The sequence below is a fragment of the Choloepus didactylus genome, chromosome 8, assembly GCF_015220235.1.
Source record: "Choloepus didactylus isolate mChoDid1 chromosome 8, mChoDid1.pri, whole genome shotgun sequence".
In the NCBI taxonomy this organism is placed as follows: domain Eukaryota; kingdom Metazoa; phylum Chordata; class Mammalia; order Pilosa; family Megalonychidae; genus Choloepus; species Choloepus didactylus.
The window spans coordinates 130,250,405-130,276,298 of NC_051314.1; the positions used below are offsets into that span (position 1 = coordinate 130,250,405).

General features: G+C 44.2%; 1 protein-coding gene across 4 annotated transcripts in view; it reads right to left on the reverse strand.

Annotated features, from left to right (window-relative positions):
- NINJ2 (ninjurin 2) overlaps positions 1-25,894 on the reverse strand; it is a 72,880-nt gene that overhangs the window by 29,803 nt on the left and 17,183 nt on the right. The window contains exon 2 of one of the 4 annotated variants that reach the window (XM_037846209.1): positions 8,657-8,781. The exons of the other annotated variants lie outside the window; for them this stretch is intronic. The gene's annotated coding sequence lies outside the window, so the exon portion shown is untranslated. The remainder of the gene's footprint in view (positions 1-8,656; positions 8,782-25,894) is intronic. 4 annotated transcript variants of the gene reach the window in all.

Sequence of the window (25,894 nt, forward strand, 5' to 3'; positions counted from 1 at the left end):
TTTTATGAATTGGTATTATATTAATAGGATTCAGAATTCAAAAGTTTCCAAAGGATACAGTGTAGAGGTCCTCTTCCATCTCTGTCCTTCACCACTTAGTTCCCCTTCTAGTGCATCACTCTTCAATATGAATAGAAAACCTACATGAAGACACCATTAGCAAATAAGATACACAGCAAGGGGAGAAATAATGTAGGGAGCAGAAATAAAGTTCAAAAAAGGAGAAGAGTAACAACATTCCCAGAGAGAGAAGAGAAGCTACTACATCAATGAAATAAGAACAGTAGCCTATTTTTACAAAATGAATATTCAGAGAATAAAAAAAGAGAACTCTTGGAAATGAGAAATACGAAAGCACAAATTTTAAAAATTCAACTAGAAAAGTTAGAAAAAGAATTTATGAATCTCACAGAAAGTAAAACCAAAAGCTAAAGAGATGGAAAATGAGATACAAAAAATAAGAAAATTTAAGGATCAGGTCAAAGACATCCAATATCTTAATAACAGGGGTTCTACAAAAATTGAACAGAGAAAAGAGAAGGGAAGAAACTATGAAATAATATAAAAATGTTTTTTTCTGGAGCAGAATGACATAAGTTTCCAGGTCAAAGAGTGCCCAGTATAATGAATGAGGAAAGACCCATACCAAGGCACAACATTGTGGACTTACAGAATATTGGAAGTCAATGAAAAGAGAAGAGATACGAAGGATAGAGAATTGAACTGGCATTGAATATCACAGCAGCCACACAGGAGACTAGAATTCCATACTTGGCCGAACTATCAATCACGTATAAGAGTAAGCTAAAGACATTCTCTGTTATGTTGGTACATAAAATTTTTACTTCCTTTGCTCTGTTTCTTAGAATGTTACTGGAAGATATGCACCAGCAAAACAAGGGAATAAGCCAAGAAAGAGGAAACATGGAACCCAGGCAACCAGGATCCGACACAGAAGAGTGGTGAAGAGATGTCCCGGGGTAAAACTGGGCAGCAGGCCTGAAGAACAATCCATTCAGATTGGAGAAGGAAGAGGGAAGGCTAGAACTGATGTGTGAGCATATGGAAAATGCTGAAAAGTATGTGGTAGAGATGTTGGGACATAAATTGGTATATAAATTAATGAAATAAAAGAATAGGACCATTATAATCTACAGAAATAACAAAGAATAGCACAGGAAAGGAGGTGTGACTGCGAAGTTAACTGATACTTTTAAACAAAGTTGATCAAAGCAGAGATAGCATTATAGCACACTGAAGGATCTATGAACGAGATGATATGATATCTGAGATTTGCTTCAAAATAATCTAAGGGTTGGGGGAAAGTGGGTGGGGGAATAGGTGAAACTAGACTGGTCATGAGTTGATAATGGAAGACGGATGATGGGTGATGGGCATTTATTATCCTATTCTCTCTACTTCTGTATATGTTTCACATTTTCCATAACAAAAAAGTTTTTAATAGAGTAAGGTGGAAAAACTAAAAAAAGACACAGGTGTACATTCTTTAGAAATGTGTAGGTTAAAACCAACAGGAATAGCCAGGAGGCTTGAGGATAGGGCCTCTGGGGAGCAGGACTGAAGAATGAGAAGGAGTGGGACATGGGAGCCCTCTTTTATCATTGTAAGCTTTTAAATACTATTTGACTTTTTTTATTAACATTTTATTTTTTATTTTTTAGAACAGTTTTAGATTTACAGAAAAATTGAGCAGATAGCACAGAGAGTTCCTGTATACTCTCTCTGCCCACCCCCCACCTATTCCCTTTAATAACATCTTACCTTAGTATGGTCCATTTGTTATAATATTTGACTTTTAAAACAATTTACATGAAGTACTTTGATAAAAATTAAAATTAATGCATTGAAAAAATGATGCCCCTGATGGTGATTGCTATCTCGCTAGTCTTGTCCATGTTAAACACCTGGGTAGATGATTCTTTGATTTAGAGTTAATTTGGCTGACCCACAGCTTTCGCCCTGAAAGGAATCATCTCCTTCAGTAACTGCTGCATGTCTAATTGATGTGAGTTGAGAAATCCCACCCCTACTCCCATTAGGATTGATTATGTTCAAAGTAGAACATTTAACTAAAACAGGGTCAATCGAAATCCTTCCCTGAGGATTTTGGCAATGAAACTAAGAAAGAAACTTCTGGTTATAGTATGGTGGGTCAGGTTATTAGGACAGATCTTCCAGCAGAAGACATCTGAAAATGCTGTATGAAATACAAAAAGCAACTTTTTAAAAACATGAAAGATAGTGAGAAATTACCAGGACAAAATCCAGGAGAAGGCAAGAACCCAAAGAGGCAAGTGACCATGCCCCATGGATTTTGCCCTGAGAACATTTGCTGACCTGAAATAAGCAGCTGGGAATCTGATGGCCAGGCTCTGCCCAGGGTGGAGACTTTGAACCTCCCTTCACATTAAGCTGGAACCTCTCAGGTGAAAAGAGAATCAGAAATAAACCCTCGACATTCTTCAAACCCCTACAGGACTAGGGGAAGAGTTGCTTTGGCACTAGGCAGAACAAAGGAGAAAGAAGAAAGGACGCGAGGGAGGGAGCATGGAGCAATGAAGAAAGTGCATGGGGGAAGCAGAGTCAAGAGATCAAAACATTTGAATCCCTGACTCCAATTCTTCCTGAGGCCCCGACTGCAATCCTGTCTTTTGGCTTTGTGAGACACCCTGATATTCTTGTAATAAATTCTTCTTCTTCTTCTTCTTGCTTGACTAGTTCACGTTGGATTTTCAGCCACTTGCAACTCAAGAAATTGATACTTTGCTACTCAGGGAATTGGAACTATCAGGGAACTTGTCAGAAATACAGAATCTGAAGTCTTCCCCAGACCTACTAAACTAGAATTTGTATTTTAACAAGATTCACAGGTGATTTATATGCACATTAAAGTCTGAGCAGCACTGTCCTAATATATCTATCTTGCCAGATAGGGTGCTGTGCATATTAGAGATACTATGTAAAACACCTGGCCACAAGGTAGTCTGATGATGATGATGATAATTGAACTAAAAATACTTTGGAATTACGTTTTCAGGAAGAGATCTTGCCAAAGGATGACTTTGCACCAAATCACAAAAGCAGGTACACAACAGAGAAGGCAGAAAGTATATATTTATATGAGGAAACATCTTTCAGCTCTACTTCAGGAACCTGTCAGGTTAGTCAGCCCAGGTGTCGAAACAGGAAACCATTAAGAAAAACCACCTCCCAGGTGTGGCAATTGGCTGTAAGGGAGTGATTGGCACCCAGCATCCAGGGATGACGCTTGGCTGGGAGAATGCTGAGCTAAAGCTACCTTTCTCAGCAGAACAAGTCTTCTGTCCTGCACTCAGGAAGTAGGTCAGGAGGAAATATCCCGAGTGAGCAGCTCGTAATTACTTTTTCAGGCAGAAACCTGTGCCCGGTAGGACTGGGGATGGAATGGGATGGGAAAGAGGAGGTTGGGGAGCCCACTGTAGGGGTGGGGATAGGAAATTGCATCCTCATTCTTGGCAAAAGCAAAGTTGCTTCTTGCATAGTTATCCTGGCTCTCTGGTCTTTTAGCGTACAGCTCCTTTTTTTGTACTGGGGGATCCATCTACTTTCCAACGCTGTGCAAATTTGAATGGAAGTAGGGATTTTAAAGGATTTTAAGGAAAAGGAGATTTTCTTATAAAAGCTGATATCTCATCTCAGCCCTCAGTGTGCTGGGGATGGAGGACAATTATCAGAGGTCTGGCATCTTCCCAGGAACTTTTGGCCATTACTTACTATTGTAAACCAATTACATGGCACTCTACTAAATCCTTAAGACTTTACTAAAAAGAGAGAAGCACTCCAGCCCTCCACGAATTTACAAAATAGAGTCCCAGTCTTTTAAAACACCTATGAAAATCTTAATCTATTCAGCAGTAACAAACTCCACCATCACCAAATGGTTGTTCTTATACCTGTAGTTACCAGCTCCAAAGTCACCACAGCAGTAGTATACGGCTAACATTAACCTTGGAGGATAGCAAATACTACTTAATCTTGTGTTTATGATGATCCAGGCACTTTTCTAAGTACTTTACATATTTTAACTCATTTAATCCTAACAAACACCTCATGAGGTTAAGCACAATTTCTATTCCCATTGTACCAAAGAGAAAGCTGAGGCATAAAGAGATTACATCAGGTCACACTGGCAGAGCTGGATTCAAACCCAGATAGCCAGGCTCCAGAGCCCCTGCTCTTTAACCAGTGTACTTAGGCCATGGGCACAGGGGCAGCCTGGTGGACAAAGTCAGCAATAGCTGACCTGCAGACTAACCCCATTTCGGCCTTAACAAGCCATCTGAGTTTAGCCAAATAATTCAGAAGCAATACGGTGAGATGCAAGAGCAGAGGTGTCAGAAATAAAAGAAAGAAGGACACTAACTGATTGACTGCAGAGTAAATGTCAGGTACTGGGTGCTTTCTGTGCTTAAATCTTCTCAGCTTGCCTGTGATCTCACACAAGTCACTATCCCTCACTGGGCCTCAGTCTCCAGTGATTCCAGTGCTGTTTTTTGTTTGTTTGTTTGTTTGTTTGTTTTTAATTGACTCTAGAAAATACTGGAAAGATAGTCTACATACAAGGTGCTATGCTAGGTGCCGAAGGGCCATGGACATTTTGCAAAGACAGACCTTGCCTTTGCAAGGCTCACAGTTCTAGCTTCCATTTGTATATCCTTTTGAGTTGAGCAGGCAATTATTATCCCCATTTTTTCAAATGGGGGAAATGATGTTTGAACGTGAAAGGCCACACAGTTCAGTTGTACTCAAACATAGCATAATCCCAGGTTGATTCCTAGCCTGGAGCTCTTTCTGCTCCCAACTCTCCTACCTCATCTTGACATCACAGTGACTAAAGGCTACAAAGTCCACTTTAAGCACTTCACTTCCTATAGTCATTTTGTACCACCCTTCTGCCTTCCCTGTCTTGAAGCACACACACACACATGCACACATGGTGTTAGACTCCCAAAAGACACAATCACTGCTGTTGGGTGACTGAAGATTAGCCCACTGGCAGCCCTCCCTTCTTACCCAAGGCCCTAAACCCAGTACTGAATGGGTAAAGTTGCTGTCAGCAAAGCCACAGCATTCTGACTCACTGTCCCATCCACTGACTCTGAACTGAAGCCTCTTGCCTCATCAAGTAACTGCTGATTAATAGGAAGCCCTCAGCTAGAGATACAGTCAGCCTGGTGGCTGAGAGGACAGGATCAGTGAGCACAGCCTTTTGTCAGACACACCTCCTACCACCTTGGGTTCCCCACAGCAGCTAGCACAGTGCCCTGTATACAGTGGGTGCTCGACAGCTTTACTGGTGGATTAGTTACTTCAGCTGCAGGATGGGGAGCTAGGGATATAATATGAGTTTCTAAAGTCTGAAGGAAATGACTTCACTGCCTAGTGTTTGGCAGAGCTGGGCTATGACTGGGAGAACCACAGCACTGAAAATCTTCTATTTAAAAGAAATCAGTGCTAAAAATTCACTTCTGCCATCCATTCCAAGAACTTCCTTTGAAAAATCATAAGTTATGATAGAGGAAGAGGCACACCAGACCTTCCTTGAAATGATGCAGAATACAAAAGGATTTTAGAAATCCTTTAGTCTACATCCCTCCTGGTCACACCTTCCTGAGCATTTTCCACATAGATATTCCCAGGCCTACCACACCTCCTTCTTGACAATAACCTGCTCTGAAAGCCAGAATCATGATAGATAAAAACTTGGGTGAGTTTTCAAGAACCAAGGTCACTATTGCTCATTGTAGGTGGTGCCTGTGGCAGACTGCTGGTTGTTCCCCACTATCTATCTAACCTTTTTGCAGGGGGGTAGAATTTTTTACTGGGAACATGGCCACCTGGCTAAAATCAACATTTCCCAATCTCCTTTGCAGTCAGGTATGGCCATAAAACCAAGTTCAGGCTAACTAGATGTTAGCAGGAATGACTGTGCCCTTAAAAGGAAGGTATATAGTTTCCCTATTGCCTCTTTCCCTCTTTTCCTGCCCGGAGTGTGGACACTATGGTCAGCCATGTTCATTCATGTGTATAAAGTAGTACCTTAAGAGCAAAGCAACAAGCTACAAGGGGCCTGGGTCCCAAACACAATGGAACCACCATATTACCCTGGACTGCTTGCACTCAGACTGTTACACTGAGAAAATAAACTTCTATTTGCCTAAGCCTTCATTATTTGGGGTCTTGTTATAGCAGCCAAACTTGCATCCTAACTAACACAACCTCCTTTGGGGCATCGGGGCAGTCATACACCTCCCTTCTTGGAGACTTGCCCTACCACTCACCTAGATGTTACATTTGGTCTATGAATGTCTGGATCATCTGGCTGTGGCTGAGTAGACTAGGGATGAGCATTCCATGATCGGAATTCTCTCTGTCATGAATTTGGGAATGACATTCAGAGTTGCTGATTACATGAAGCAAAATGCACAAGGAAGAGCAGAAACAAGAGGCCAGGTAGCAGAGGGAAAAACACTGCCTATAATGGTATAGGCTTTCTGCTTACTGGTTCCAGGGCCTTGTGGTATCACCCTGATTTCCCTGCCTATGGTTCCTAGGAGAGATCCTGACACAATAAATTTCCCCTCTTGGCCTTAGATGCTTTAAGTTCATTTCTGTTACCTGTAACCATATATGTCAAAATCTCTTCTGACCCTTGTCAATGATCTGTGTATACTTGCAGGCCAGGAGACCCATGCCTCCACTACATATCCTTTGGGCTCACCAGATCCTTTCCATCTTTGCAACGAGGCAAATTAAAAGATTGGTTGGTGGATCAATGCATGGATTTTCCAAGGGATGCCAAGCAGGCCTCAAGGAACCAAAGAATCAAGGGTGAAAGAGACATCAGGTATCAGGCAAAGTGGAGTGCCCAGAGCTGCATCGTTCAGTGGCAAAGCCTGGGCTGGAATCCAGAGCCCAGATCCCCAGGCTTGCTCCCCCTCCCCTGCCATCCTGTCTTAGCCTGATGGGGGAGCGGGGAGGGAGGTGCTCTGATATGTCAGGACAAGCTCCCACATGCTAATGAGCAAACTCTCTACCTACAGGATGTCAAACCTATCATTTCTGTGGCTCTAGCAAAAATGCAAAATGGTCTGTTTTTTTCTGATCTTTCTCTCTAATCCTAAATCTGTCTATTTTTAAGCATAAATGACTTTTCTTCTATGGAAGGAATAGTACCTGTACCTAGACCATGTGCTATTTCATTTAGACCCACAAAAATCCATTTTCCAGAAGAGGAAAGTGAGGCAGAGAAAGAATAATCAATATGCCCCAAACCAAAGCTAGTCCGAGTGGTATAGAAAAGCAATCCAGGATGGTGTGGCTCTAAACCTTGTGCCTTTTACATGGTATCATGCTGGCTCCTGACAAAGATCTGTTCTTTTTATCCTTTTTTACCTTTACTTTTCAGCCTTCTCCATGGACACCTGCTCAGCAGGGACTGATTTGGGTCAGTCAGTGCTGGGTGGTGAGCACTAGGGGCCACGGTGGGGAGGGTGGCCCAGGGTGCCTGTGGGAGGCTCAGCAGATGGCACTCTTCCCTCATAGTCATGCCCTCTTATTTCCTCCTCTCTGGGGCCTGCCCAACCTTCCTCCCTCTCTCTGTCTCCTGCTTGCCTCTGGCCACATCTCCTGCTCCATCCCTAGGCATTCTTTATTACCTGGCACCTAACATGATCCCTGCCTCCTTTTTATCCTCAACAAAGGATGTCTTGGTTTCCCCTCCTATGTACTAACTCCTTCAGAGAAGTCATACGCTTAGCTCATTTTTTCCTCAGAGACAGAAACAAAGGCCTCACACCTCAGTGCTCAGCCCACCTGCTTGCTGAGCTGTGTTTGCACCTATAGCAGTATCTGTTTAGCTCAGGTTCCCAGAGGCCTGAGGGCAGGTCTATGCCTTCACAAGCTGGGTGGTGTGCACCGTCAGCACCCTGCAAAAAATCAACAGCTGTCATGCAAAGACAAGGAAGCTGCCTGGCTCGGGGAGGTTGTGGTCCCAAGCTCAAAAGACATCATCTTAAGTCCTGGCCTCTTCCATTTAGCACGCAAACTCATGTCCCTGATACCACAGAGGCCATGCCAGGGCTTCTGGAAGATTCCACACTTCCATGCTTTCTCTGAAGAATCAGGGGTGAGTGGTTTGTGGGAAACTGTAAAGGCTGAGGAGGAGGAAAGTCCTCTCTGATTTATTGTGGATTATAAAAACAACAATCTAAAGTAATCTCTCATGGAAAATGCATAATTCTTAGAGGAGGGGTATAGGACCTACTCAGAAGGTGTATCAGAATCTTGGGTGATAAATGGGAAAGTTTTACATTTATCAAAGCAAGCACGACTTTTTAAAAGGACTGACTCAGCCTTTGCAAAGGCCATAACTGCTCCCCATTCTTTGCTCTACGTAAAGAAATTCTACTCACCCTTCAAAGATTGGGTCAACTGTCACAGCCCTTAGGAAACCTTCTTCAACCCCCACAGGATAAAGTTATCCCTCCTTCTCTGTTCTCTAGAAGCATTTGGTTCATCTCATCAGCACAGCATGTACTGTGAGGTATATCACAAAGGGCTACATGTGAAACCACGGCCTGCTGGGTGTACGCACCCGAAGCACAGGAAACAAGCCCCACTCGACTTCATATACTCATTTCAGGAGCAACCGACAGGCAAGCCAAGATCCTGCTGATTGGTAGAGACGTGGCGATGTTGGAAGTGTGTGGGATGATGGTCCTGAAGAGAAAAACAAGAATACTCCAAGAAATAGGAATTACATAACTGGGGAGTCAATCTAGGGTTAGGGGCTGCCGAAAGGAATAGGATTAATTGGCCAGGGATAACTTGGTTAGAAAAAACAAAGGAGAATTTGTCAGGGCAGACGAAGGTCTCGGGAAGGGGAAAGGACTAGGTCAGGGAAATTTCCGAGTATGGAAAACCAGGGCAGCATTGCCATTCCAAAATGGTTGCCTGGCCTGGATCTGAGACAAAGTCTTAGAAAGACGCCTGCTTCCTTAGTGACTGGGGTAGAGCAGAACGGGTCCAGAAAGAGAAGCTGGAGGAGGAAAAAGGAATCAAAGGCAGTGATAATAACCTGGTCTGTGGGAAAACTGCGTCCAGCTGCTCTGAGTAACCCGATTGAGCACCTATAAATTACTAATCTCTCTGTGGTTTGTACCTCAGGATTTCTTGCATTCTTTTGATTATTTACGGACTGTGCTAGAGAAGAGAAACATGTGCAGGCCCAGGGGCATGGTCTTTGGAGGAGACGCTTCTGGATCCTTGGATGGTGGCAGCACAAAGTTTTGGGGGATGGAAGAACATCATTAGAGAAAAATGTGGCAATTACTCTGGTTCCAGGGACAATACAATGATGGTGCTACAGGCTGCACAGCATCAAGAAACCCACCCCTGCCCACTCTCCAAACAGGAAGAAGGCCAAGATGCATAATAGGGACTTCTTTTTTCTTTTAATGCAATTTTACTGAGATATATTCACATTCCATACAATCATCTAAATATACAATCAATTATTCACGGTATCATCATACAGTTGTACATTCATCACCACAATCGTCGAACATTTTCATTACTCCAAAAAATGAAAATAAAAATAAAAATAAAAGTAAAAACCAACACCCAAAACATCTCATATCCCTCCCCTCTCCCATTATTCATTTACTTTCGGCCCCCATTTTTTTACTCATCTGTCCATACACTGAATAAAGGGAATGTGAGCCACAAGGTTTTCACAATCACATGGTCACACCGTGAAAGCAATATAGCTATATAACTGTCTTCAAGAATCAAGGATACTGGGTTGTAGTTCAACAGTTTCAGTCATTTCCTTCTAGCTATTCTAATAAACTAAAAAACAAAAAAGGGATCTCTATATAATGCATAAGAATAACCTCCAGAATAACCTCTCAAATCCATTTGAGATCTCTCAGCCACTGAAACTTTATTTTGTTTAATTTCTCTTCCCCCTTTTGGTCAAAAAGACTTTCTCAGTCCTACGATGCCAGGTCAGGCTCATCCCCATGAGTCACGACCCACATTGCCAGGGAGGTTTACACCCCTGGGAGTCATGTTGCACATAAGGGGGAGGGCAGTGAGTTTACCTGCAGAGTTGGCTTAGGGAGAGAGAGAGGGCCACACCTGAGCAACAAAAAGGTTCTCTGGGGAAAACTCTTAGGCACAAGTATAAATAGTCTTAGCCTCTCCTTTGCAGTAACAAGCTTCATAAGGGCAAGCCTCAAGATCGAGGGCTCAATCCACTAAACTGGTAGTCCCCAGTGCTTGCAAGAATATCAGGAATTCCCCAGGTGGGGTAGTTTAATATTACCACATTTTCCCCCAGTCCATTAGAGGGTCTTTGCAAATACTTTTTATTCTTCTCCCAAATTACCCTGGGATGTATCAGGGTTTCACGCTAACCAGTACAAACCAATCAGATCTCACCCCCTATTCAAGTTTCCTTGTAATATGATGTTTGAACAAACTGACTGTAAAGTTACATTATTTAGTGTACTACAGAAAATATAGATTTTGCACCAAATAAGCATTTCTTCCTTTGGTCTCACATAGAAGTTGAAGTTTTAAAACACAGTCGACATCATCTTTTACCCTTTAGCCTGATTTACCTTAGACCCAACCAAGTCCATTTCATTCGTATTTCTAATTGAAGTCTGATCTCTTTTTCAGCCTTTTTAACAGTTGCTGTTTGGGGTAATGCTAACTTTCATAGCTGCCGAACTCCGGCTCTGAGTCTCAGGTGTCACACAGATACCCAAAGTTTAACAGGGACTTCTTGACTCTGAAATGGGCCTACCTACCAACTCATAATTCTGAGTGATGTAAGGAAACTGCTTTGTGCTCTCCTTCCTCCTACCTTTAAGATTTGTCCAAAATGGACAACCCTTCCATACAGCGTCCTCTTATGGGACCAAATTCTGGAGACGAGAATCCCTAGTTAAAAAACTGGATACACGTATTGATGGTATAATGCAATATATTAAAAAGGAGTAGGAAAAAAAAAGAATCCCTGATTAACAATTTCTGGGGCACTTCCAACATAAACACTGCAAAAGTCTGCTACTCACAATACTAAAATTTCCTTCATTTCATTAAAAGACAGTGTGGTCATCCCCAGTTGTTGTCCTAGGTCCCCTAACTGAAGCCACGTTGTCGAGGTGAAGCCTGGTACATGCTAAGAGAATATCAGAGGGAAGGCACTGGGGGAAGAGCACAGCACATTCAGGACACATGCTTGGCAAAGGTCTCCCAGGCTTCTCCCCTTGCAAAAGAAGCCCCAGAGCCTTGCTGAGAAACCCTCTTTCTTATGCCTGCCTCTGTGCATCCCCGGCCCAAGTGCTCCTCCTGCTTCCAGACCTGTCTTCATAACACAGGATGGAGGCAAGTGTCTAGGCCAAAGCACAACACTTGACATGGCCTTTCTTTCTGGGCTTCTAATTAGTGGGTGCCTGTGAAGCTTTCCAGCTCCTTGGGATAAAAGGACCGGCCTGGTCCCAGTGCTTTTTCTCACATTCCCTGAGCTCTCAAAGGTGATTATTGCCACTGGAGGTTCACACCCTACAGTTCCCACTAAGGCCCCCAGCCAAGTGCACAGGGCGTCCCTGCCCCTGCACCCCCAGGCCCTGGCATGTCCAACGGCTGTGGTGTCAGCCTCTTTTCTGTTCTCTTTGCTCATTCCCCAGGATGTTCTGATTTCCTCACCTCAGCTCTCTTTGTTTAACTGCAGAGGTTGGGCAACTATGGTTGGGCCACGGACTAAGGGCTCTGCTTCCTTGGAAAGGGCTTCTCTTTCACAAGTCAATATGAAGTCAGTCCTTCTCTTCCAGAAGTCCTGGTCACTGCCAAAGTCTGAGCCCTTGCTCCAACACTCCGGTTCCATATGACAAGAGGCAATTCTTTCTCTGGACATTGCCGGCCCAAGGTCCCATGAGCAAACACCTGTGCACACACCAGGTCTTGCATCATCTTTTTAAGCATCACCTCATTTTCCTTTGCTCAATTTAAGGGTGGTTTTGCAGTTTAACTTGGTCACAGTTTTCAAGTCTTTTCCTTTTTAGAGGGAAAAATTGCACTCAGCCACGCTCTAGCAGGCAGCCTCAGTCCAAGGCAGGGCATGTCCTGTGACATGTGGCCTGGGCACTCTCACCCCCACTGTGGTTCTTCCTCACAGCCAGTCCCATGTGGGATGTCCCAGGCTTCATGGAGGAAACTTCAAGCCAAGAATCTCTAGAGGGTTCCTTTATTCTGTCTAGCTCTAACAAGAACTATGGCTGAGAAAAGGAAGGGAAGGATGCCAAACCTAGGGAGCTCTGTTCTCTCTTCCAAGACCTTGACTGGCAAAAGATCCCTACCTCCCTTCCCACTCCCTCTCTCTCCCACCAAAATTATCAGAAGAAAGGACAAAGCAGCCTAGCAATGGCCCAATAACCTCTTCCCCTCACAATCTCCTCTGCTTTCTCTGGCTCTTCCTTGTGGGAAGGAATAGAATGGGTGCTGCACTGTCTTCACAAAACTCCTCCATGCTCCTGGTTCAATAACTCCAGAGCAGAGTTTGCATGTTATTTGCATATAATTCACATACACCTGAGATTATTCCTTCAAATGCTCAAACTGGTAAAATACTCCTCGTGGTAAAATAAGTGCCCTTAGGACTATGTGCAGTTGGAGAAATTGGAACTCTTATTCATTGCTGGTGAGACTGTTTAATGATACAGCCACTCTGGAGGACAGTCTGGCAGTTCCTTAGAAAACCAGGTATTGAGTTACCTTATGAGCCAGCAATTTCACTTCTCGGTATGCACCCAGAAGACCTGAAAGCAGTGACACGAACAGATATCTGCACACTGATGTTCATAGCGGAATCATTCACAATTGCCAAGAGATGGAAACAACCCAAATGTCCTTCAACAGATGAGTGGATAAACAAAACATGGTATATATGCACAATGGAATACTATGCAGCAGTAAGAAGGAATGAGGTTGTGAAACATATGACAACATGGAAGAAACTTGAAAACATAATGCTGAGTGAAATAAGCCAGACACAAAAAAGAGAGATATTGTATGTTACCACTAATGTGAACTCTGTGAAAAATGTAAAATAAGTGTCTTATATTGTAGAATGCAGGGGACCTAAAGATAGACAGCTACTAGTGAAGGGGGAACGATAATCTAATAAGAACAGATAAGATATTGAGGGTGATCCTAATGATGTGGGAATGCTCAGGAATGACTATGGTTTGCTAATTTTCTTGGAGTATGGTAGGAACATGTTGGAAGCAATGTAGTTATTTTAGGTTTTTTGTTTTTCTTATTCCTTTGTTTTATTTTTGTTTGAAATGTTCTTTTTTTTATTTTTTGATAATAAAGGTTTTTTTTTTTTTAAAAAAAGAGTATATGCAGTTGCTCCTGGCTTCTAGGTCCCTATCGTTTCTTTTTAGGCCATGGTTCATTCACTCCTGGCATTATCATTCTGGGCGGGTAACTTAGGTAAGTCATTAAGTTTATCTGCTCTGTATAATGGAAATAACAATCCCCATCTTCAATGCAGGGTTGTCTTGAGGATTTTAAAAAGAGATATCAGGGTGATGGATGAACAAACATATGATGGTAATGTGATCATTTGATTGTATTTTGGATGATTGGTGTATGAATAAATCTTAATAAATAAAAAAAGATAACTGATGTAAAATCATTTCATAAACTGTAAAGAACAGATGAAAATTTCACATGTCATTGTTATCAAATTATTCACTGATTAATAGTACCCTAGTAGTCAAAGGGATAAAGCACATTCCAAAGGTGACTAGGGGAAGAATGATTTATTGATTTGATGACAAACTACATAAAAGGCCCTCTGCCCCCTTCCTTAGTTTTCTAGGGTTCTTGATGGCTGCAATCCAGTCCTGTCAATAGGACTATCCCGATCTGCTTACTCCTGGTTTGACAACACCTCAGCTTATCCCTGACTGCAATGTGTGGTTCAAAGTCCTGTGGAAAGTTGGTAGATGCAGGCTGTGTGCTGTTTCGAGCCCCACAGGGGTTTTAGGACCATAGAATATTAACACAGGCGGAAGTTTAATGATCACTAGTGACTAACTTTTCCATTTTATAGAAGAAGAAACTGTGATTCAGAGAGGTGCATAACTTGCTCTAGACACCCAGCAGGCTTCTATTAGCAGTCTGGGTTGGCCCAGTGAAGGTTAGTGGGACAGGGCCTGCTCAGTCACAATGCCAGAGCACTGGGCTATGGGAGTCAGTGATGTTGGATGAGGAGCTGAACTGCCTCTTACACGAGACGTCTGTCTCAGTCTGCAGAGAAAAGGAGGCTCTCAGTCTCCCAGAATAGCAAGAGGCAAATACTTATTAACAGAAGCCCTTGAGACAGTGACAAGAGTAGACAAGAACACTGCAAACACCCTCCTCCATTTCTTGCCTTTAACCCATTGCTACACTTGGATGGTTTTAAAAGGCTGAGCTGCCAAAGTCTAGAGTAGCTAAGAGCTCTGTGAGAACCCTGTCAGGTGCAGAAAAACTGGTCTCACATCTTCCAGGCAGAGCCACAGGGGTGCCAACAGACAAAACATTCTCAGAAAAGTCAGACTTCTTCCCAACAGGGCAGCCAAAAATCTCAGCAGTTTCACAGGTCATGAACCTAATGAGGAATTAGGTGGGGAGCAGGGTGCCAGGAATTTTTTTTTTTTTTTTTTTTTGAGGGGAGCAGTAGCTAGAATGAATGGTCCACGAGTGAAGAAATTTTTTCTTAGGATTACTGGATTTAATTCAGCAAGTATTTATTAGGAATGTACGGTATATCCAGCCTCCCAGATGGGCACCTGTAGGGACTACAGAATACATTTAAGACCTAGCCCCTGCTTTCATGGAGCTCAGTGGGACTGTAAGACTCCCATATTAATCAAAAGAGAGAAAAGACAGAAACTATGTTAAAGGCCAAAGAGAAAATCTCTGAAAGGAACGAGAAATATCAGTGTGAATTCATGTAGTTCTGCAGGGCTTCATGGAATAGGGAAATCTTTATATAGGCCTATACTCTTAAGATAGTGAGTGAGCCGGGGAGGGGGCATTTCAGCATGGAAGACTGTCTGAGCAAAGTTGGGAATGAGCTCAGCCTTTCAAACCTCCTGTATGTATGGACTGTGGGCTAGAATCATGCATCTATATGCCTCTGCCCTCCAAGAGTTAAGTATTGTCTGTGAGGCCAACCCGGGTCCCTGGAAGATGTGGCAAAGAAAGTTTTTGCTGAAGATAGAGTCTCCTGGAAGGCAGGGTCTTAGACACCACTGGCAGGCTACGGCTGGGTTTAGAATGGTTCTATGGTTAAAGGAGCAGCAAAATAATTTAGTCCTAAAGAGAATTCGGGAATCCTGAGCCCAGTCAGCCTTGCATAACATGGCACTGCATATAGTGGTTACATTCAAAGTCTAGTGCTTTAGTAACTCCATGACATTGTCATTCCCCTCTCTAAGTAAAATGAAGATAATAATAGTATCTACCTCACTGAGTTGTTGTAAGGACTAAATGAGATAGGGCTTAGCTCGAGGTCTGGCACCCTCAGCCATGGCAGTATCTGTGATAGCTGTGTGCCCCAGTTTGTTGCTAAAGCCCGGTGTGGCATGGTTGCCTCTCCTGTCTGGTTGTTTCCCAGGAGATGAGGCAAGCCCTAGAGAGCCCTCTCTTCCCTCAGTTACCCTTTGGAGATGGCTTAGTGAGGTGGGTGTGCGGGTGAGAGGGGAGAAAATTCCAGGACCAGTGGGAGCCTGGATGTCCTCAGAGCATTCTACAGCAGCATGGGGGTCCTGCAAAAAGCCAGGAGAGAGTCAGGAAAACTGAGTTCTGGAATAGGCTCAACCTACCTCACTGGGAGCTCTGGGTAACTCACTTCATTTTCCTAGACCACAGTTTCCTCATCTATAAGATGAAGGCTTAAATGAGACCACTGGTTACCACCTTGTGTTTTGTGTGTGTCTGTGTGTGTGTGTGTGTGTGTGTATGTGTGTGTGTGTGTGTTGGGAGACAGGGTTCAGAGTTACAGTCTGGGATCCCTGAATCTACATGCACACGCAAAATTGCCTATAGACCAAATAAATAACGCAACTCACATGTAAGGTTCTATGCTATTTTTCAAATACACAGAGATGCTGCTGGAATTTTTTAAAATCCTTATTAAAAGGATTGTTGAATGCACTGTAGCTTTTTATCAGATTCAGTTTCTCAAAAGTGTTTTTGAAGTTTTAAAGAGGTACTCAAGCTTGAAAAGTTTGGCTACCACTGGCTTCTAGTTCCAGCCTGACAAACAAGTATCCCTCCCCTTCTAGCTCCAATCCCCTCCAGGAACAAATAGTAGCTCCTAGATGAGGTTTTTTCTGTAGCAATGTCAACAGATAAGAAAAAGCAGTGCCACGTGAGGAGGAGAAGACAATTTTTATAAAACAATCTGGGAAATCCTCAGGATTCTGTCCATTTGAAGGCCTTTTTTTAAAAAGTGGCCCATCACTTCCCGGTGTTTGTCAGCATTTCCCATGGCACCATGTTTGCAGCAAATGGGAAGTGGGAGGGGATGGCATGTCCTCCAAATTCCCCTCACACCCAGTTCCCACCTTTATCCTCTAGAAAAATGAGGTCACAGACCCTTTAGGAATCTGAAAAAGGTTATGAAGCCTTTCCCTGGAAAAAAAAACGCAGCCATACAGACACATACCTGTGTTGTTTTTACACACAATTTCAGCAGTTTCACCACCTCCTGAATTCACCATGGGCCTCCCTGGGGATTTATGTTCCCCAAGTTAGGAAATCCTGCTTTTGTGTGGGTTGCTTTCAATAAGTTTAAATTTGCATTCTCTTAGTTTTCTGTAGATCTAAACTCTAAAAGTCCCAGAGAACTTTTAATGAGATCTCTAAGTGTCCCATTCCCCAAACTTCTATTGCAGGATTCTTACAATAGATCATGGAAGACTGGATCAGAAAAAGGCTGCACATTCTAAGGTAGAGCACAAGATAGATCTTGGAAGACTGGATCAGAAAAAGGTTGCATGTTCTAAGGAAGAGCACAAGAAAGGTAGACTTTGCCTCAAGGCTGGGTTCTCCAGGTAGCTGGTGAGAAGTGAATAGAACCAAGATGGGGCAAAGGAACAGAGTTCACTTGAGAGTCAAGAATCCCTTATGACAGTGCTATTTTATGTTTCTACCCTAAAAACTGGGGGCTTGCAGACCTGTAGTCCTTGAAATGGAAAGCTGCTCCCATTTCCAGGAAGGTTCTCCCAGTGCTCAAGTCCCATCCCATCCACCGACTGGTGCACCTATCCTTTTGCCTTTGTGTGCTGTGGGGAGACACCTTTTCCAAAGGCTCACCCTCCCGCTGAGGCTGAGCCACTCAACCTGATCAGTACTGTGAGTCCCTGAACAAATCAGCTGACATGAGAGAAGATTCCCCCCGTACCCCATCCACACAAAACATCACTCTTTTCCTCTGAATCTACAAGTCCAGTGATTATTTTTCAATTTAAGCGCAAGCTCAGTTGGCTGGAAAGCACTGGACTTAGTTCACACCCAGCCGTGTGCCCTGGGATAAGTGAGAGGGTGATTAGGTCTGGAGGGGCTCAGGAGAAACTAACAGGTCCCCCAGTGAGAGTCCAGTATGGCAGGCTTAGCTAGGGTGCCACAAATTGCACAAAGCAAGGGAGGTAAATTCTCCAAATACCCGGATGTTGGGCAATATCTCAAAGAATGAAAATCACCGCTATTATAGTCCTTCCTCTACCCTCACCCTGAACTCTATGCCCCATCCTTTTCCTCTAGAACGTACTGTGCAAATGAGTCATTGTTTTCTATAATCTTATCGTGCTGGGTTCAATTCTGTCTCTGCTCTTTTGGGCCCCTAACCTACAGTTGTCTAAATGTCTTTAAAGGTTGGTGAAGTAAAAAAAAAAAAAAAAAAAAAAAAAAAAAAAAAAAAAGGTTGGTGAAGTATGAGCACAAGGGAGGGTCCTACACATTCAAATCTCTCCACTTAATTATTTTATTCTTTGATTTTTAAAGTTCATTTATGTAATAAATATTTATGGAGTTCTAATTAGGTTAGGATACTAGGAAATGGGGGTTGTGAGGGTATATAAAGATATACTAGAACATTAGAATATGGAGAAATATAAAGATGAATGTGATTTGGATTCTGCTTTCAAGGAGCTTACTGTCTAGTGAGGAAATCAGACATATTAAAAAGCTGTAATACATGGTAAAAATATATATATTTTCTGCCCTAGCTGAGAAGCTGGATATTGAAGGATGGGTAGGAGGTGGAGATGCAAAGATGAGGAAAAGATATGGGAGGTGGAAGAGAATGAAAAGAGAAGCATCATGGGTTGGTTTCTATGAAGAATAGCAAGCAGTTCTCTTTGACAATAACATAGAGAAAGGAGGTTAGAGAGAGAGAAATTTGGAAAGATAGGGTGAAATCAACTAGTGGATGGCTCTGAATGTCAGGCTGAAGTTTCCAGGGGGTCACTGAAGATTTCTGAGCAGAGGATGACCAATAGCTATATTTTAGAAAGATAAATTAAGCAGTTCTGTGGAGGATAGTTTGGAGCAGGAAAAAAAGGGGGGGGGGATTGGGTGGTGGCAGTGGGAAGGGTCATTGAAAGCAGAGGACTTTTACAGGGGCCTTTCCGACCAAGCTAACACTGGTCAACTATGCCAAAAGTGACTGTGACCTCTGTTCTTGATGGCACTCACTCTCTGGACCTCTTGTGGGGAGCAGTACAGTGTAGTTGTTAGGTGTGGATTTTGAGGTTGAATTATAGCTCTGCTGCAGACTAACTTCTCAGATCTGTCATAAAGATCAAATAGATAAAGTCTATTAAAACCCTTAGCACAGAGGCAAAAAGCAAGCAATCAATAAATGGATGATATAATCATTATCATATGACTCATGCTATGGATATGTGAGTAGAGAGCTGGAATCATCTTCCCTCCTAGATGATAAGACACCAGAAGGCAGGAAACCAGTTCATTTGTTGTCTCCTCAGTGCTAGCATAGCTCCTTGTATCACGTAGGCAATAAATGAATATGAAAGAAATAGATAACAAGATAGATGAGTGATTAGGCTGTAAGACTTTTATTAAATGTAGGAGAATCTGTTTCCTTGAATGAAGACTGATATTTTCTTGCTCAAACTGCTCCCTATTGTTAGAAGTGCAATCACTATAACTTGGCAGATATGCTGCGAAATACTGAGGGATGCTGGAGACTGGTAGATTTGGGGATGGGATGAGTCTGTCCTCAAGATAGGACCTAAAGTCCCAATTTTGCACAATGTTTCAGACCTGCTGGTCTTAGTGAGAATTAATCTGAAGACACTAAGGCCTCTGGACTAGTGTCCACGGTATGAAGAGGGATCCCTACATAGCCATCCTGACATCTAACTGGCTACCTTCATGGCAACCTCAGCCTGGGCCTGGAGGAAGGTCAGCAAGGAGGGTGTGAGCTGGGAGTTAGTATATAGCAATATATGGAGTCCCTGGACTCCTGGTGTCTTATCCCAATTCTACTGCACCAGAACTAAGGCTAGGACAATCTCTCCTCTCTGGTGCAGGCCCTGTTAATCAAGGCTTCACTGAATCCTGATTGAGCACCTATGGTCTACATATGGTCCTACCTACAAATGTAATGATGCACCAAGTGCTGCAGGGGCCATGAGGAAGGATGAGAGCGTGCCTGACTTCTAAGAGTTTCACTCTAGTTGGACAGAAAAGGTGAAACACAGCAGAAATATAGCAATGCCATAGTTAAGAGTATAAACAATGGAGTCGGGCTGCTTGGTTCAAACAATGGCTTTCTACTTGCTAGCTGACACCGGGGAACTATTTGACCTTTCTGTGTCTTCGTTTCCTTATCTGTAAAGTAGGAATAATAATAGCATTTTCCTTATAAGGGTACCATTAAGGGTTAAACAAAATAATCCATGTAAAGTACTTAGTACAGTACTGGCCCAAAGCAAGCACCTGTTAATTGTTAATTATTGTTATTATTATTACTGAATTAAATAATAACATCAGATCTGTAAAGCAACATATGGCAACAAGGAATTTTCCAGGTCATCCCATTAGATTTTAGGCTTCTTGATAGAAGATGAGTCTGTTCTTTACTTTTACAGCTCCCCCAACCCTAACCCCAGTGCCTTACAATCAAATACGTGCTCAAATTTTTTTAAAGAATATAATTAAGTGCATTCTTAATTTTCAAATGAATGGAATAGTTAACTAGGAAACTTAGGATACAGAGACTGGTGTAAGCTGGGCAGTCAGGAAGGCTTCCTGGAGGAGGTAAGATTGAGACTGGACCTTGAGAGATTTGGACAGACAAAGCAAAGCAAGGAGGGCTCTGATTATAAAAGCCTAGAATGGGTTGGGGATTCAGAGAGACAGGGGCACGGCCAAGAAGCCATGCCCACACCAAGGGTGGCACCAGTGTAGGGCCAAGAGGACAGGGCCAGAGGTTGAGCCAGAATCCCAGGGGGGCATGTCCTGGGCCTAGTGACAAGAGCCCATCGGCTGCTCAAAAGGCCCTTTCCAAAAACACAGACGGCAGGCCAAGTCCTGTCTGTCTTCTCTGCCCCTCTTTTATACCTGGTACCAAACAGGAAGCCTGGAGGTGCAAGGCATGGCCACTGGGACAGGCCAATGTCAAAGCCAGGAGCTACAGTCCAAAGATGAAGGCCCAGCATGTCAGGCCTGCCTGATCTTCTGAAGCTTTATCTAATCCCGAGGCCGATCTTTGTTGCTCAGATGTGGCCCTATCTCTCTAGCTAAGCCAACTTGGCAGGTGAAATCACTGCCCTCCCCCCTATGTGGGATCTGACACCCAGGGGTGTAAATCTCCCTAGCTCCAAGAGGAGCCGTGTGGTCACTCTGATGGGCACTTGTACGCATAATATAGACAACCCTTTTTAGGTTCTAGTGAATTGAGTAGCTAGCAGTAAACAACCGAAACTATCAAACTACACCCCAGAACCCTTGAATCTTGAAGACAATTGTAAAAAATGTAGCTTATGAGGGGTGACAATGTGATCGGGAAAGCCATATGATCACACTACCCTTTGTCCAGTGTATGGATGGATGAGTAGAAAAACGGGGGGGGGGGGGCACCCAGTATTCTTTTTTACTTTAATTGTTCTTTTTCACTTTTAATTTTTATTATTATTTTTGTGTGTGTGTTAACAAAAATGTTCAAAAATTAACTTTGGTGATGAATGCACAACTACATAATGGTACTATGAACAACTGAATGTTCGCTTTGTATGACTGCATGGTATGTGAATATATTTCAATAAAATTGAATTAAAAAAAAAAAATCCCCAGGCTGAGCTGAGACAGGCTCCCGAAGGAGGAAGGGCCATGGGTCCCCGAGTCTCTCATCGAGCCCGAGTCTCTCACAGGCTTCATTGTCTTGACGACTCCCCCTAAGCCTCCTATGGACCGAGTCACGACGACGCCCCCCCTAACACTCACACGACCACTGAGCCGTGACTATGACCCCTAAAGGTCGTGACGACTCCCCTAAGTCTCTCACGGACCCAGACTCGAGACGACCTCCCTAAGCCTCTCACTGACCTGGACGCCGCCTAAGCCTTTCACGGACCTCGAATTATAACCACGCCCCCTAAGCCGCTCACCGGCTCCGAGTCGTAATGACGCTCCCTAAGCCTCTCATAGCCCCCTGACTCATGACGACTCCCCTAAGCCCCTCACGGACGCCGAGTCGTGACGAAGCCCCCTAAGTCTCTCAGGGACCCCGACTCAAGACGACTTCTCTAAGCCTCTCACTGACCACGACTCACGTAGACGCCGCCCAGGCCTCGGACGGACCCCGAGTCATGACCACGCCCCGTGACCACGCCCCCTAAGCCCCTCATGGCCCCCCGACTCATGACGACTCTCCCAAGCCTCTGGCGGACCCCGCGTCGTGACGAGGCCCCCTAAGTCTCTCGGGGACCGCGACGCTAGACGACTTCCCTAAGCCTCTCACTGACCACGAGGCATGTCAACACCGCCTAAGCCTCTCACGGACCTCGCGTCGTCACCACGCCCCCTCAAGCCTCTCACGTACCACGCCTCGTGGCCACGCCCCTAAGCCGCTCGGACTCCGAGTCGTGACGACGCCGCCTAAGCCTGTCGCGGCCCCCCGACTCCTGACGACTTCCTGAAGCCTCTCACTGACCACGACTCATGGCGACGCCCCTAAGCCTTTCACGGACTTCGGGTCGTGACGACCCCCTCTAAAACTCTCACGCCCCCCCACTCATGACGACGCCCCCTAAGCCTCTCAGGGACGACAACTCGTGATGACGCCCCCTTAACCTCTCGCGGACCTCGACTCGTGACGACGGCCCCGAGCCTCTCACGGGCCCCGAGTGGTGATACTCGGTGCAGATGTTTTTCCTTTTTGCGTACTCTCCTGAGAGTATCTGTAAGGAGTCTCTCTCCCCCTCCCGGAGGGTAGGAGCCATGTCTTTCCGCCGTATATCCTCACAGTGTCACTTACTGTGAGTTTTGGGCCAGCAATGGACGCTTTTCCTGTCCACGGTTCAGGGTGACCAGTAGAGCAGTTAATAGCGTTTTACAGACAGGGAAAGCAAAAGAACACGGTCGGGAATACGTGGCAGACCCTATTCCACACACTTCCCTTTAATCCTCACAACAATCTTGTGAAAGTAGGTAGTGTTAATTCCATTTTACCCAGGGGAAAACTGAGGTGTCACGGTTGAGGAACTTGCCGAAGTTCACAGAACTTTAGTAAGTAGGTCACACAACCTGTCACCTCAGATTTGGAGCGAGGCAATCTGGCTCCACACGCCACTCTTGCTACCCTGCCTGGATAGAGGTAGGTTAGTCTGATGAGACAAAGCAGGAACACAGCTCAGGAATCCTGCCTTCCAGAGCTCTCTACGCAATTAACTACTCGAGACTTCACTGACAGTCTCGGTGATGAAGGCGAGAATCGTCAGTCCCTGCTGTCCCTAAAGCCCCACCTCAGTTCCTGTCCTCAGGTAATTCCAAGATAGCTGAGTGGAATTTTACCAAACCATTCCCAGGTCCCTCCTCAGGAGACGGAGAATGCACCAGGGAGCGCCTATCTTTAAGCAACACTTTTTTTTTTCCTTTTTTAAGAAAGGGGTAAACACCTGAAAATAGTTTTAGAAAGAAAGTGACTCTTCAGTCATAATTATAGCCACAGTGTGCCACCGCTCTCTATAGCAGGAAAGCTGCTTCTGAATATAGCCTGCAAAATGCAAATCCCGGGGAGCGCCCCATCCCTCACCCAGGGGCCCGGTGTCTGCACCCTCCCTGCACACTCGCTTCTGAGACGCCCCAGTTCAGCCGCTGACCCCTCCCGGGCAGGCTGTGCGGTCTTTTCCACCGCCCCCAGTGTGTGGTGGAGAAGGGAAGGGAGCAGGTTTGTGGCCGATGTTCTGGAGGGGAAAGACCTGCTTCTTAAATGTGTGCAAGCATTTGTTCCTCCATTAAAGGCGCATTTGAAAACATTATTTTAAATGCCCCCAACTGTAGAGCGAAGCAAGGGGTTAAGACCTCGGGGACCTGGAGGGGAAGAAGGAGAGGGAATTAAATTGCAGAAGGGCTTGTGGGCGAAGACTCAGCAAGAGCCCCTGGCTTGGGAACAGGGTCTTGCCAGATCATTTTCTATTTCAAACCCGGTTCCAGACACTTCAGTACTGTCCTCAACCTAGCAATTTGGAGACGGCAGTGGGTATGTATGTAACAGAACAGGATGTTCTCTGGTCGAAAGTTCAGAAAGAAAACCAAAACGGAAGTCCACCCCCCACGCCCCCGCTGGACAATCTCTAATGACAGTGGGGAGTGTTTTGGACTTGCACAGGCATCTGCGAATTTACTCACCTGAAGAGCTGTCTCTACCTCTTGATCCCTAGGATCAGAAACCGGAAATGCAAAGACCCTCCCTGTGTTGTGTTGTGTTGTGTCTGTGCCCATATATGTGTTTTTGTTTTTGTTTTTTTTAAATTACTCTGATTCACAATCCCCTTTCTTCCTCCTTGGCCCATTTTCAGTTAGGAGAAAAGAAGGCGAAGGAAAAAAAACAAAGCACAACAAGGTTTCCAAGAAACTACCTGAAAATTTGGGAAAGCTAGCATTAGGTATAAATAGGATAGGATTCCAGATTTCTGCATTTCCTTTAAAATTAGAGATTTTTTTTTTACCATTTCATACTTATGCCATAAAGGCATGCAGATGGACGATAACTAGGCAGTGAGGAAGCCCAAGATTTGTGGTAAGGATGCTCAAGTTTGGGGAAGCTCAGCTGAAATAGCAATTTCTGGATGGAATATTAGCAGGGAGTTGGCTGCAGAATCAATCACAGATTGAAGAGATGATGGAGGGGAGGGAAAGGATTAAATTTGAATTTAGGCTCACAATACGGAAAAGAATTCAGTAAAGCTGGGAATCCTGTGAGCTCTGGGTTAAAAGTCCTAACAGCCCCTGGGTGTCTTAAGGCATGACCAGTAAGTTGAATCAGAGATTCCATTCAGCAAAAGCAGGCAGGAAAACAAATCTCTTTTCTTTGTTTGTCCTGGTTGAAAATCAAACACAGTAGCCATTGGAAAAAATTCCAGTGTGAGGAGTGTTCAGGCAGGGAAAGGAAGGGAAAATGCAGCCAGCCTTCTGACCACAGGAGAAATCAGCCTAATGGCTCCGCACAGGCCATTCCTCAGCGTTGCACTCTGGAATGTTCACGGGGCGTCTGTGCATCTCCCCTGATTCTAGCTCACAGGACATTTCCTGCTTGCCCTCTCCTTTCCTGTGACCTCAAAAGGCCAACATTCCTGTCTGGGACTGAACAGCTGGAACTGCTTGTGTGAGTCACAGGTAATTTTCAGTTGTGTGAGAAAGCACTGAATCAAGAGAAAGTATTAGGTCCTGATGAGCCTTAGCATCTTGGAGGATGGATTAGCCTTTCTAGTTGGAGGAAGGCTATAAAAGTGAACTGCAGTGTCTCCCAGTTTTCATGCACCTTCATCAACATAGAAAATTCCAGTTGATCCATTAATAATTTCAGAAAACTTGACCTTTTGTAAAAATGAGGAAGCTAAAATTATAGTTCTGCCTGTAGCTTGGAAGCTTTGGAAACATGGCACCACAGTGAGGCAAGCTGGGAGAGTGCCAATCCAAACCAGAACCAAGTGTGGAAATTTCAAGTCATTAGCACAAAAGGTTAGTGGGTCGGATTGAACTTGGGCCGGATCTCACAGGATCTTAGATCCCCTACATTTTCTGACAGTAGATTCTAATAAAAATGATTGTAAAATACACGTCAGTCTGGCATTGGACTTGGGGCAAAGATCTGCTTTCCTTTCCACAGAAGTCTTACGAGAACTGAATCAATTCTTTAATAATTATTCAGCATCCCCTGTTGGAACAACCTACCAAAACGGTGCCTTACTCTCTATTTTAAAAAATTATGTCACTTAAGAACTTTTAGGCATTCCCTACTGTCTACTAAACTAAGTACACATTCCTCTGCCTGGTTATTTAAAAATCCTCCATAATTTAGCCTCACTCCATCTATCCACTTGTGCTCTCCCACACACACCCTCTGATTTAGTCAGGCTGGCTTTCTCTCTGTCCCCAGAATGCTTACTCATTCCTGCCTCTTTGTTTTAATAACCAGTTATTCTTCACCTTCACCCTTGAATCTGAATTTACGCTTCTTCTTTACCAATCCCAAAAGACCCCACCTTTGGTGACCTTCCAATGATTTCAACTT